This window comes from Anastrepha obliqua, chromosome 1 (assembly GCF_027943255.1).
Source record: "Anastrepha obliqua isolate idAnaObli1 chromosome 1, idAnaObli1_1.0, whole genome shotgun sequence".
NCBI lineage: Eukaryota > Metazoa > Arthropoda > Insecta > Diptera > Tephritidae > Anastrepha > Anastrepha obliqua.
The window spans coordinates 180,175,988-180,190,823 of NC_072892.1; positions in this window are offsets into that span (position 1 = coordinate 180,175,988).

Here is a 14,836-nt window from a genome sequence, read left to right on the forward strand (position 1 = left end):
GTTTTCCTTTTTTAACTTATTTCTTAAACTTCATGTAAGTTTTGGGTATTTGGCTTATATTAGAATGTATCGAAAAAAACAAATTTTTAATTTCATTTCATACCTCTCATTCTTCATACCTACCTCAAATTTGTTAGCCCACATCGTAATACTGCTTTTATTCTTGTTATGTTCTTCTATTTTCTTTCTTATTATTTTGCGGAGTTAAACGGAATTCGTTCAAATATAAATTTATAAAAGCTTAAAATAAAAAAAGAATGCTGATAAGAGTACAAACTGGTTACCTTCGCCAGTGGTCGAAAGCAGCGCCTTCTAAATGTTAAGTAAATGCCAACCTTCACGTCAGCAGCGAGTGCAAACATTTCTATAAAATACCGGTTTCAAACTAGTCCAAAATAAACTCAAACCTGACCATTGAAAGTGCTTGCTGGGTATTAAGCGCGTACTGGCCCCATATCGCAGTGGGCTAGTCCGGCGCTGCGCTAAGTTTATTTCGATTTAGCACACGTTTGTAAACTCTGCAGTGATTTCTAGCTCAGCTCTGCTTGTTGCTGTGGCTTGCAATGTAAACAATGCTGGGCTACATGTTGCCCACACAACGCCAAGTGGCGCAACAAAGTACAGAATGGCCAAGCTGAAGAGTGAAGACTGACAGGCAGGCTAGTGGAAGCAGAAAGCGCATGCGTGCTATTGCAGAGCAACATATTACAGGCATGTCAGCCGCAGTAGCAACACGACGAGCAGCAGCAGCAAGAGCAACAACAACGTCAGTGGCAGTGGTGGCTGCAACAAAATCATGCTCAGAAATTTTCAAAAACAACAACTAATGCAAAGTTATAACACAAACACACATACACGCAATTACACATAAATACATACATGCTTCCATACATACACACATCAACATACATCTGATACCTGCAAGTGTTTGCATGTATGTATTAGATATGATTCTTTGCTAGTGCAGGACAGTTCCTGATCTTGCCGCATATGAGTTAAGATGAATTGAGAAAATAAATGCAAGACAATAAATGAGAAACAAAAGCCCGATAAATGGCAGGCAAGCAAGCAGAGCATTTAAAATTGTTGTGCAACAACAAGGAAAAAAGTGCGCAGCCAAAAGCAACAACATGCGGAAGAAGCAGCATTCAAGCAGTGCGAGGTGGAAATTGTCGCATTATATTACGTGCAGCATTTTCCATGCCTATGACTTCACCTTGCCACCGGCACCGCACATGCAAACATACAAATATAGATATAGACATACGTACATACATACGTAGTGTATGTATGTAGATGTTGGACAAGGAAATATACAATCCCAGCAAGCGCTAAAAATACTTCCTACACTGTTGAGAACTTCATAATTATTTTTGCAATTCTTAGAGTGATAAAAAGTGTGGCCCAAATAGTGGTCTTTTTTTGAAATAAAAATAAAATAAAATAACAAAAGCAAGCTTTTCGAGATATTGTTGGTGTATTCGAAAGAGCAAACATTTCCATTATTCAAGGGAGAGGATTTCATTATTGTGGCTGCCTCAGCTGGCTTCACACTAGCGCTTCCTGTTAACTCAGTTTTTCAAAAACTTGTTGACGGTTTTTGGCCCTATCTCATGAATGTCTTGCGCGATATTCATCTTAAGGACCTGAATTGTTAATGGATTGTTCGAATAACATCCGTCCTTCATGGCAACCTATAAAAGCAAGTCCAACGGCGTCAAATCGCAGCTTTAAGTGGCAAAGTGAGGTCGTCGAGACAGCTGATAATACGAAATGGAAAATATAGATCGTTTCCTTCGCGCATCTCCTGCGTTTTCAAAACACGTTTAAAATATATGGGGGCACCGCAGTTTGATGGATTGGAAGATATCTCAACAGTAAGTTGAAAATGTCTCCTTAAATTCACAATAGAAACAGGTACCAGCCGGGTGGCCTATTTCAGTTTCAGTTTATTTGTTTATATAAAAAGTACATAGTAAGACTAAGGTCTTTTAATAGTACTTCAACAATATTATAAACAGCTGGAATATTTTTAACATACAAGTTTCTTAATCTAAATTTTACACCAGTTTATTTACGAATCAATCCAATATATTTAACTTAACTATAATAATAAGAAGAAAAGAAGCAGTAGGAAAGAAAAGAAGGATTTAGAAAAGAAAGAACAAAAGTAGTAATTAGAAAATGTAGAGAGAAATTTAATGCCCTAATTTAATGCAATCAATGGTAATGATTAACAGCGTTAATGAAAAATAATCTAGATGATGGTAGGTAATTAAATTTTGGAACGATGAATTTGTTGTGTCTGCGGGACCTTACTGGTATCAACTTCTCTGTCAGATAGGGGAGAGACTTGAATAATGTAAGTTTGCAGAAAAATATGCAATTTCTAGCAGACAAATAACTATATATTAAGGCAACGGCCCAGTAACCTTGATTGCCAGGCAGAGATATGAACATATCTGCCAATCCCATATATGTACATACCGCGTGTCGTTATTAAATGCCACATTAAGTTTATGGCAAGATGTGTAGTCGAGTTTGCTGTATACCACCTCCGAGTACGTAATGAGAGGCATAATTAGCTGGAGAAATAATTTGCGCCTCGTTTTCTCTGGCGTGAATGTTGCAGAGACTCTCAACTTACGCAATGTAGCATAAATATTCCCCACAACCCTATTTATATGGTCAGCACAGGTAAGTTTTGTGTTGAGAATAAACCCCAAATATTTTACCTTATCCATAAAGGTAAGGGAACTTGTACCTATCCACAATTTAGGGATATTTATTTACTTGTTTATTTATTTAATACAGAAACGCCAATCGGCAATATACAACTTGGTAACAATTAATGAGAAGAGAAAAAATGTCAACATGCACAGCACTATTACATATAGGCAAGACATATGACTTTGACGCGTTCAGATATAAAGAGTTTTCATTAGCCCATACAGAAATAGCAGACAAATCGCTGTTTATTTTGAAGCATAAATCTTCAACGAGACCAATACGACTGGACAAGTACAATTGTATATCATTAGCATACGCATGGACATTCACATACTGACAAACGTTAAAAACATCATTGACAAAAAGACTGAATAAAAGCGGACCAAGGATAGACCCTTGCGGAACACCAGTGTGTACGTATCTAGACTGAGATGATGATTTACTGTTCTGTCTTGACCTTCTGATTTCTGTCTCCAAGGTAGCTGGCCATGAGCTTCACCGCACTGTCTTTGAAGCCGAAATAGTGTTTAAACTTCAAACATAACAATTTGTGATTCACTGAGTGAAATGCTTTAGAAAAGTCAAGTAAGTAGTAAGTAGAGTCAAGTCTCCGTTGTCAAAACTGATTCTAATGTCGTCCAGTATTTCAACCATTGCAGTCGAGCAACTGTGACTTTGTTTGAAGCAGATTGTAGTGGAGAGAGTAGACGATTGTTCTGTACAAATGATGCAATTTGCGTGGCCATCAAGTTTTCGCAAACTTTGGAAAATGTGGGCAGTATGCTGATAGGTCTATAGTGACTAGCATAAATAGCATTTGCCTTTTTTGCGACTGGAAAACTATAGCCTTTTTCCATACTGCTGGGAAACATGAACTAGTCAAGCAATGGTTTATTCTATGGGTAAGGGGTCCTATTATATATTATATTGGATGACTATACGGACGAATTTTAGCGAGATACCATCGTCGCCTACAGCATTAGACTTTATTTTGGATAAAGCTTTCAGGACATCTACCTCACTAACTGTCATAAATTGAAACTGTTCTTTTAGAGTAGGACAAGGTGAGGACTTTTTTAAAATAGGAGCACAATTTGTTTTCTTACCAACACTAATGAAGTAGCCAACGAATAACGTTAAAACGCATAACTAATGAACTCCATCTGGTATCGTTATAAACCGAACCGGTCTATGTGTACCTACAAATCAACCAGTTCAACATAAACTCTGTAGTACTCTCTGTTGATCGAAATGGCGTTTCCAGCAGCATTTTCAAAACAAACGGGCCAATGCTGCCATCGCTTCGGAACCCACATTAAATTGAACCTCTCCGAGCATGCATTGGTGTCTCCACAATCACTTGCGAGTTTTCCGGTTCACAGATGTTAAGAGTTTTCCTTGTTAAGACGAAAATGAGCTTCATCAAAAGAAATGATTTTTCGAGCAAGATCGTTGTTCACTTCCAGCTGCCCTAAGGCACAATCTGAGAGGCCCTTATGAAGCACACGAGCCTGTTTTCTCAAATGCTTAGTCAGTTGGACTGTGAAAGCGAATAATGCGCGGTCTTAGTTGGAAACTCACATTACACTTGCCGTGAAATGTGGAGATCGATGATGCGTCGATGTTCCCTGGCTGAGTCACAAGCTCTCGGTTGCTGTATTCGACATTCTCGTCAGTGGACACCATATGCTGTGGGAATGCGTGACTACTGTCCACTGAAATGCGAGTTGCACGATTTTTTCTACAGAAACTTGTGAACAGCAGGTTCAATTGGTGCCTCATTTCGGCCAAAACTTCTTTCCAATCCGTCCATACTCGTACAGACATTTGAGCGCAGTTGACAAAAATATGAGCCAGTGAGAACACTGACTCAAATGTTTATTGGTATATTAAATAGTTAATTATGTGCATGAACAAGATGTTTTAATATCTCCGTATGTGTATGTGTGTGACATTTCAATGAAGGGCGGAAAGCGCATTCACACACACACACAAACTAAAAACTCACTGAAAATGTCCTAGGATGCACTGCAGGCTTTTTTCACAGTCCGTAAAGTTTATTGAAGACATGGAAATCTGCCGCTTTCCAACTATAGGGCATTCTGCTAAGGCGTGTCGTGGCACCTATATGCCCCTTGATAAAAAAGTTCCAGGAGCTACCGCCAGGTGACGTCTAAGTCAACTGATTTTATTTTTTTTTTTTCTTTGTTAGGTTGGCACATCTGTGATTAACTACTTCTTCTTGATTGGCGCGATAACCGGCCGAGCTTAAAAAAGCGTGTCAGTCGTTTCTTTCTCGTGCTAATCGGCGCCAGTTGGACACCCCAAGTAAAACCAAGTCTTCCTCCGCATGATCTTTCCAACGCATAGGAAGCCTACCCCTTCCTCTGCTACCACCAGCTGGTACCGCATGGAATACATTCAGAGTCGGCGCGTTTGTATTCATTCAGACGACACGACCCAACCAGTCATCGTAAAGCTCATACAGCTCATTGTTCCATCGCCTACGATACTCGCCGTAGCCATCCCTTAGAAATGTTGACAAACTGTTTCGGTAATGCTATTCTAAAGAAAACAGCTATTTATGAGTGGCATAAATGCTTCAGAAGAGATGGTGAGTCCTCGAGGATGACGAACGTAGTGGTAGACCATCGACAATGCAAACTGAGGAAAACATCAAAAGTGGATCGATAACCGCAAATTAACCATCAGAGATCTGGCATAGGACTTGAACATTGCTTATGGATCCGTTGAGGGCATTATAGTTAATAATTTGGGTTTGCGCCATGTTACTGTATAGTGTTCCCAAATGACATGAATTTGATCCGCGTTGATATCACCAAAGACATGATCTTCAAGGCGGAACATTCATCAGGCGACCCAACATTCATCAAGCGCATCATTACTGGCGATGATACGTGGGTTTATAAGTACGACGCGCAATCCTGACATCAGGTGAGGGAATAGGGAGCTCCGAATGGACCAAGAATACAAGAAACATATAATTTGCAGACAAAAAAGATGAGCATCGCTTTTTATGGATTAAAAAAGAAAAGATTTGTGAGAAAAAACTAGTGGATTTTGCACTATGATAACGCACCGCCGCACATTTTTTTTTTGATCAAGTCAAAAACCACTATAGGGGACGCGTTTTAACATCCGAGAGGGAGTAATGGAAAAATCCCAAGCGGCTCTGATGGCTATACCGACAACAGAGTTCCAGAAATGTTTCGACAGCTGGGTCAAACAGTGGCATTAGGGCAGTTGGTGGGGGCTACTCTGAATACGATAACATCACTTTTGTACATAAAACTGTATTTGGAGTTTTCTGAATATATTCCGGGAACTTTTTGGACAAGGTGGATGGCATAACTTGGCTCAACCACCTGTCTGTCTGTTTGTCCGTCTCTACAGGCAGTCCTGCTTTCATCTTGCCAGTAGTGCTAAGCCATTTGCCTGATCAAATAGCCTGCGGCGAGGTTCGTCAATGAAAATGAGGCAGCGCAGCAAAGAGCAGCTAAAACCACAAGTACTCGTATTTGGAATTGGTGCGCCGAGATGAAATGCGGCAAAGGAATTTTCATAAATATTTTAAGCGAAAACAAGTGCAGATAAGAATTTTTTTTACAGTTCTGGAAAAATGTGAAAAATATGCAAAAACACGTGACTAACCAACAAAAACAAAAATGCAAATTTGATAACAATAAAAATTTCAAATAGGCTTGGGCGATTTTCCCGAGCCAAATATGTGTTGACTATTGGTTGCATATTAAAACCTATTGAAATTTAGCGAATACATAAACGTTTAAAGGTTACAGCGACAGTAGTATTAGCGACAAAACTACAACAGCGAGGAACAAAGTAAGGACCATCTACTATTACACATGACTGCAATTTTTTATGCTTTTTTTGCTCCCAGTTGTTTGAGATTGGCAAGCCGTTTCTGTAGATTCCGACGCCACTGTAGATCCTGTAGATAAACCACAGACGATGGCTGCCCCGAAAACCAAGATAGCTCGCGTTCTTCACATGAATTTCAGCCCCATTCGCGAAAGCTCACCAAAAGTGATTCACAAAAAGAAACGCCTCAAATGACGTTCCTCTGGCGCGGAACTTGTGCGCTCCCGGAAAAATGGCCGAAAGTAGTTGCAAACCGCGGAAAAAAACTTATGCACTTAATTAACCCTGTCAATAAAGCGATTTCAACTTAATATTCCCTATATTTGCCAGACATTTGCAGTTAAAAGTGAGCTGCAAATATATAAAAACCACATTTTGAAAAATTTTGCTTTCTGTTACTTTTGTAGATTATGCGACATGTCAAATGTTCCAATGCTAAAGTTAGCGAAAACGAAAAAACAACGTTAGGGGCAAGGGAAGGCTTAACTAGGCTTACCCAGACAGGGTAAGGTAAGGATTGCCAGTATTTCCTAGTCGTTGAGTCTTTCTCAGTTGAGAGCTAGAAGTCGCTCTTAAGCTCACGGAAGCTATATATGGGCCTACATAGATGCCTTAGGTAGGATTTTCTGTAATCAGTTCAAATATCAAAAAATATGAAAAAAAGCTTTATTTGCCAAAAATTAAAGGGATAGGAATAGTTGATTAGGAATGGTCTACTCGATGTATTTTATTATTATATTTATTGGAACAAGAAAATGTTGACTTTTTTTAACCTTTACTGCATGAATTAATAAAGCGTTGAAAAACATTGCTTCACGATGGAAACAGCTTGAATTAATTACCAATAAGGCATATCAAAGGATAATGAAAAAGTTGTATATTTAGGTTTTTTACGGAAGTCTATATAAAAATTAGTTGTAGAGTAAGAAAACAGCTGAAAAGCGCAAAATTTTTGAAACGTCGAGAAAGATGAGTTTATCGACTTCATGAAAATATTCGGACGGGGAATAAGTTCGTAGTGTTTTAACCGAAGACTTTTATTTAAACAAAAAACAATAATCATATGAATAAGTTAATCAGTTATATATTCGCCGCTGATGTTTACAACCTCTTCTCCCCTATCGACCAATTTGCTGATGCCGTACCGCCAAAAAACGCATAGTCTGGCGGCAAAGAAGTTATTGAGTCAGTTTTTAAGGGCTTCTTTGTTATCGAAGGTAACGCCCTTCATTTCGTATGACAGGGAGCGGAAAAGATGGTAATCGGTCGATGCAAAGACCGAAGAACACGGTGGATGCCGAATGATCTCCCATTTGAGCTCTTGGAGTGCGGTTTTGACGACTTGTGCAACAAGGGTCTGGCGTTGGCGTGAAGGAATATGGCTTGACCATATCGATCAGGTATTTTCAATCGAATAGCTTCATTCGCGCGGTATAGCTGGGCAATGTAGAGCTCATTATTGACCGTGGTATACTTTTCGAGCACTTCCCAGTGCATAATGCCCACCCAGTCCCACCAAATACATAGCATGATCTTCGGCTTCGGCGTATCTTCTTGGGCCACCCACTCCTTTCTTTGCTTGATATTGATGTATAGACACTACTTCACATCTCCCGTGACGATACGGTGCAAAAAGCGCTGTTTATGACCGCGTGTTGCTCGATGGCGGGCGAGATGCTGAGAAGCAATTACAAGGCACCATTCTTTGTTTTTTTTTGTTGAGTACGTGAATCACTCAGGCTCCCAATTTTTCGGTAAATCCCATTGAATGGAGGTGATTGAGATTCGTTTTATGATCGCAATTCATTTTTTCCTTCAATTCACAACTGGTTTGGTTACCCTTCCCCTTCGAAAGTGATTTGCGATGTTCTGCAACGAATTCCGCTGCGGAACGTGTCATCGGCGTCAAAGTCGCCATTTTTGAACTTTGCAAACCATTTCCGTGCTATAGACTCACCTATGACACCTTCATTATAAAAATGTCCCAAGCAGCTTCGGCAGCTTTTTGACTTCGATGAAAAACAAAGAAGAGCAGATGTCGAAAATGTTGATTTTTGCCTTCTGAGTATTCAATTTCTAAGCCCCGAAACTAATAGAAAGTTAAATAATTCAAAACTCCATTTAGCATAGTTTTGGAGAGCAGAAAGAGTTCTATCGAATAAATACTTACCCTTGGCCAAACCGCAAACAAATCGTTGTAAAATAAAAGAAAATATAAAAACGCTATGAACTTACTCCCCAACCCAATCATTTTCTTAGATGTTTCAACTATTTGACAGAATGCACAATGTTCCTCTAATGCTTTGTATTATATCATCATCATCAGCTATTAGCGTTACAGCCCGGTGTGGGATTTAGCTGCCTCAGAAATCTTCCTCCATTCAAGAGGGTCCAGATTTCTAGTTTTTGACGCCTAATTGTTTCAGATCCTCGGTGACGTTATGCAGCCAAGTTGGTTTTGGTCTGCTACGGGGTCTTGAGCATAGAGGATTGTAGGCCAGAAGAAGTTTGTATGGCCTACCGCCATCCATGTGGATGATGTGACCTGCTTATCTGATGAATTGCGACTTGATAAATCTTACAATATCTTCGACATTGCAGATACCTAGCAGCTCCTTATTGTGTCTGATTCTGTACTCGTCACCTTCTTCGCGGGTCGGCCAAAATACTTTACCCAATATTTTGCGCTCAAATATTCTTAGGCGCTCCTCGTCTGCAAGATTCAAGCTTGATTAACACGGGTAGAATGAGCGATTTATAAAAAGCGAGAGAGATCTTTGTTTCAGGAGATTTATGTTAGATGGATGATTCACCGTCATTTTCCTGTCAGATATACAGTCCTGCATGCTGTTGTCGTTACATACAAGTTCGCCCTCAAAATTGAAGTCGTCGATGTCAATAACGCCAGACGCTTTCTTTTTAACTTTTGAGATTGATTTTGTTTATGCCTATTGTTTTCAGTTTTCTCGCAATTTTTCTATCGCTACGAAGATGTCGTCTAGTAGTGTCTACTACGCGCGACAATTGCTATATCGTCCGCGTATGCTATAGTCAGAGCGAACCTGGAAAATAGATGCCCCGATCTCGTGATGTCTTTAATGCAAAACTAGATTGAAGACGGTTGTTAAAAGGGCACCTTAGTATGCGCCGCTGTTGATATTAAATGCGCTCGTCATAGTTTGTTGCATAGAAACTTTTCGTTTCGTGTCATTCAGCGTAAGCATCGTCAAACGAACCAGCTTTTGATTCCTAATTCATGATTACGTCGGCGCTGGATTCTTTATGGATGGTGTCGAACGCTGATTTGAAGTCAATGAAAAGGAGGCGAACGTCAAAACCCGATTCAAGGCATTTGCCGATGTTATGCTTAAGTAGAAAAGCTTGGTCTATGAAGGACTTGTTTGGTTTGAAACCACATAGATTTATCCAGCACCTGCTCGGCTACGGATTAAATGCGTTCCGCAGCGTAATTCTTTAATGAGTGTACGATTTCCAGGCACCAGAACTAAACAGAAAAAAGCTACCGCGTACACACGATTATTATTTTTATTATTATTATTACTATTGCAACCATCTCACGACGAGCAAAAACAACAGCGTGTCTTGCAATTAATACGCCATAAACGATAACATCAGTATTATTATCCCAACAACAATAAAATGAAACATACGAAACAGCACAAAAACAATTTAAAATTGATTACAACAACAAAATGAACAATACCAATAATGACAAATTGTCTGAATGCGGACATGTGTAGGTAAGTATGCATGTATGTATGAATGTGTGTATGTATGTATGCTGACTTGAGCTATGGCGCAAAGTGAACGCATAGAGATCGACAAATGCAGCAAAAATAATCGCAACACCGTAGAAGGAATTCCAATAATAACACCCAAATAAAAAAACGAACATGAAATTAAACAAAAAAAATACAAAAGAAACGAAAAAAAAACAAAAACAAAACTATTCAGTGCATGCGGAAGTAAAAGTTCAACGCTCGTTTGTGCTCCACAAGTGATTAGGTCAATAATAACACAAAATTACAACAAAAAATATTAACTTACCCACACACACACACACACATACATACACGTATTGCAAATGTTTAGAAACTGCAATTCGAAACAACAACATGCCATGCAGTGCTATGTTGCAAATGGCTACAAAGCCAAAATCATCCAGGCCAGGCCAACAGGCCGAGCGACCGATCAGACACAGTCGCACAGACGATGAGTAAGAGGAATGCCATAGCTTAGCACTAGAACTGAGCGCAAAATTAAAAACATAAAACCAACAACAAAAACAACAACAACAGCAGCAAGCAGATAAACAAAAGCAAAAATCTTGTAGCCACATCGCGGCACGACAGTGAGAAAAATTGCTTGCAACCAGCAACCAGCAGCCAAAAGCCAACGGCCGCCAATCGTGTTGCAGCATGTTGCCTGCCAACTGCCTGTCTGCCTAGCATCGAACCAGCTAGCCTTCTAGCCAAGTGGATACTGGTAGTCAACCAGTCAACAAGTCAACCAGCCTGGCCGCCAGGCAGCCAGTCACGGCCAATATGACTAGCGATTGGTGCAAAATGTGTGTGAGAATGCGGCTCAATTTCCCCTCAAGTGCAATGTCACGGTGGCGCTGTAACAACACCACCAACAACAACAGCAATAGAAACGGCATTGCACCAGCACTTAGCAACAATAAAAACAATATCAGCATTCTCTTTGAATGCCTCGCGGCGCCGCTGAAGTGCACTGAGAATTTCATAGCACGGCTGCAACAGAGTTACATGGTTAGAATGCGCTTTTGGCGCTCCCAGCGCGCTCATCTCAGCATAGCACGAGCTTTTTTCGCACAAAAGAGCTGCTCTACGGCGTGCGCTTGAGCTTTCCGCAGCACAGCTCTTAGCCGCTTAGAACTGTGCGTCGCAGCAACCGCTTAAAGTCGGTTGGTTGGCTGGCTGGCTGGCTGGCTGGCAGATGTAAATTGTTGCACCTCAAAGTCACAGCTCCGGCTCGGCATTAGAGTTTTCTGTGTCTTTTTTGCAATGCAGGAAGTACGACAACTTCTAAAAATAACTGCCAGCAATGAGAAGCGCGAGCAAGTCTATCAGATATTCGATATTCCAGCGCTCACTCACACACTCACCCGTTCACACACTCGTATAAACGCGTCTATGCACTCACACGCTCTTTAGCTTGCATATTGTTGTTGTTGCCATGGGCGCGTTGCGCATATTTATTATTACAGTGTGAAGTTCAGGGCGATCTTCTAATCAGTTACGACGGCGCTGTGGCCGACACAGTCCCAAGCACATTTTCAAATGCAACTGCATTATTATTGCAATGTTCGATATTCGTGTGAGTGTGCGTGTGCATGTGTACACTTTGTTTTGCTTTTGCCGCGCCAAGGTTATAACGCCAAGCTTCGCAAGCGTGAATGCATACACGTTCGCACATAAATCGGTGCATTAGACGAGCGCCTGGTAGATTTGTTGCCAAACAAACTGCGAGTGAGGGGAGGTGTGTGCATAGCGCTTTATTTGCATGCTTATGCATTGTTGTTGCAATTAGCGTGTGCACACATTGCAGCCTTTTAGTAACCGGAAGCAACGCGTGTAGTGCAAATCGCTTAGGCCGCCCGCCTTGTTCCGCAAGCTGACGTATGCGGAATATTTGCTGACAGTCCGGAACTGCAATTGGGAGGAAGGCAATCCACTTGTTTGCTCTCACGAAATGTCACACATGCCAGCGCTTCGCTTGAATGAAGGCGCGTAGTGCAATGTGCAAGGCAATAATTGAATTGCAAAGTCATCTGATTTGTCAATCATTGGAAAGCGGCGCACGACACGCAACGGCCAGTCATCAGTGCAATTGCATTGCGTTTAGTGTTTGAAGTCGAAAAACATGCATTGCATAACAATTTGCAAATTATGAGTATGAAGCAGGCAGTGGTTTGTGGAGGTGGTGGTCAGTTAGCAAGAAATTTGTTACTCAGTCAAATGTTTGTACACAGTCTGTTGGGAGAGTTCCCGGACTGCTGCAAAGTTAAGGGAATTAAAAGGAAGTTTTTCAAAGTTGATTTATTTTATGCAAAATAGTTTTCTCTGGACTCTATAAGTATACACCGCTTCGTACGGTCCAGAAGTACATCAAACGACTTATCTGATTCGTATTTGGCAATCATGCAATCGTGTGAAAGAAGTCAAATTCAGATTTATGTTCTTCTTCTTTTATATAGGACTATGTCCTGTTTAAAAACCACATTTAAAATATACGATTAACTGAAGGGTTTTCCAATAAGAGGAGTTATTTTGATATTCAAAGACAAATGCTATTTTTTAATATAAATTATCGGATGTTTATTTCATTATAAAGAGGAAGGTATGCCGTTAGTAGTGGAAAAAAACATCAGGCAAATGACCACCCCGACCACGCTTACAGGACAATATCCTTTTCATGAAATTTTCCATAACCGAATCGCAAAGTGGCTTCCCTATGTCCTCGATAGCCTCACGAATTCTATCTTTGAGGTCTTGAATCGAGGCTGGGCTGTTGGCGTAGCGCCGTCTTGTCGAAAATAAACTTTGTCCAGATCAATACCATCCAATTCCGGCCATAAAAAATCGTTAATCATCTCTCGATAGCGCAATCGATTCCAAAATAACACCTGTTATTGGAAAACCCTTTATAAATAAATCATTCATCATTCGACATCCTTGCGCATTTGTGGCAAAATAACAACATCAGCCTTCATATCAAATTGCGCAGATTTAATACAAAAGTGAGATCTGTCCTCCTCCTAAAGGTTGATGCGATTGGAGCTATTTTTTCTAAAAGAGTTTTTTTGACGGATCACGCATGACTACTGGCAAACTTAATACATAATTTTTTTCGGCATTCATTAAAATTTCATCATGGAAAGACTTACGCCTCAACAACGTTTAGAGATCGTCCAATTGTATTACGAAAATCGACGCTCTGTAAAAAGAGTTCATCCAGGCCAACTTATGATGTCGAATTTTGTTCAGCGATGAGGTCGATTGTTGGTTTAATGGCTATGTTAATCGAAGCCGAGCCAATCAAGAACAGTCATTATATCCATTAAAACAACGGTTTGGTGCGGCCTATGAGCTCGGCCTATATTTCTTGAAAGGCGAGGCTGGCGCCAATGTGAACAGTGAATGACGAACGCTACCGCGCCATGATAAACGACTGCCGGCTGGCTGATGTCCTCGTAAGAGCAAACGCTGACATTACTTCCATTCATTACTTGCGATGGACCGATCAAGGCAAGAAAAACATTGGAACATGACGTCTAGTATGTTACAGCTGCCATATAAAGGAGCGCAAATTCGGTGTTGGATTTCCTATGCTCACTCCGGTGGACGAGCGTCTCGCAATAATCTTCATCAAAGCGATATTCTTCAACCTCTCACTCATTTACGCCCACGCTCCGACGGAAGTGAAGCACGATGCGACGAAAGAATTCTTCTTGAGTGCCTTCAACGTTCCTAGGAGGTCTCTCTCTGTAAAGTCCTCTCTCAACAAACAAAACTAACACTCTATATGGTTCCCATCATGCCCGTCCTAACGTAAGGCGCAGAAGCTTGGAAGTTGACAACATCCAATGAGGCGTCATTTGAAGTGTGTGAGAGAAAGATTCTGCGGAAGATTTTTGGACCTTTGCACGTTGGTGACCGCGAGTATCGTAGGCGATGAAACAATGATCTGTATGAGCTTTATGACGACATAGACATAGCGCAGCGAATAAAGATCCAGCGGCCTCGTTGACTGGGTCATGTCGTCCGAATGGAAACAAACGCTCTGACTCTGAATGTATTCGATGCAGTACCAGCTGGTGGTAGAAGAGGAAGGGGAAAGCCTATTCTGCGTTGGAAAGATCAGGTGGAAAAAGATTTGACTTCACTTCAAGGAAATTTAAAATAGTTTTTAAGGTAGTTTTTGAGGAGTTATGCCACGAATCAGTAGGAATTGTGGAATTTGAGAGTCATCCCTTAAAAAAAAGTAAAGCAATAAAGTGATTGACTAAAGCAAGCAAGTTGTTATTCATTTGTGGCTTTTATTTAGTAATCCAGTGAATGTTTTCAGAGGAATTATTGTGAGACATTTTATTTGGATAAAAACGTAACAAATTCGTAATCGTGTAATCACAAAAATGAGAGCTGAGCTCTGTAACATTTAT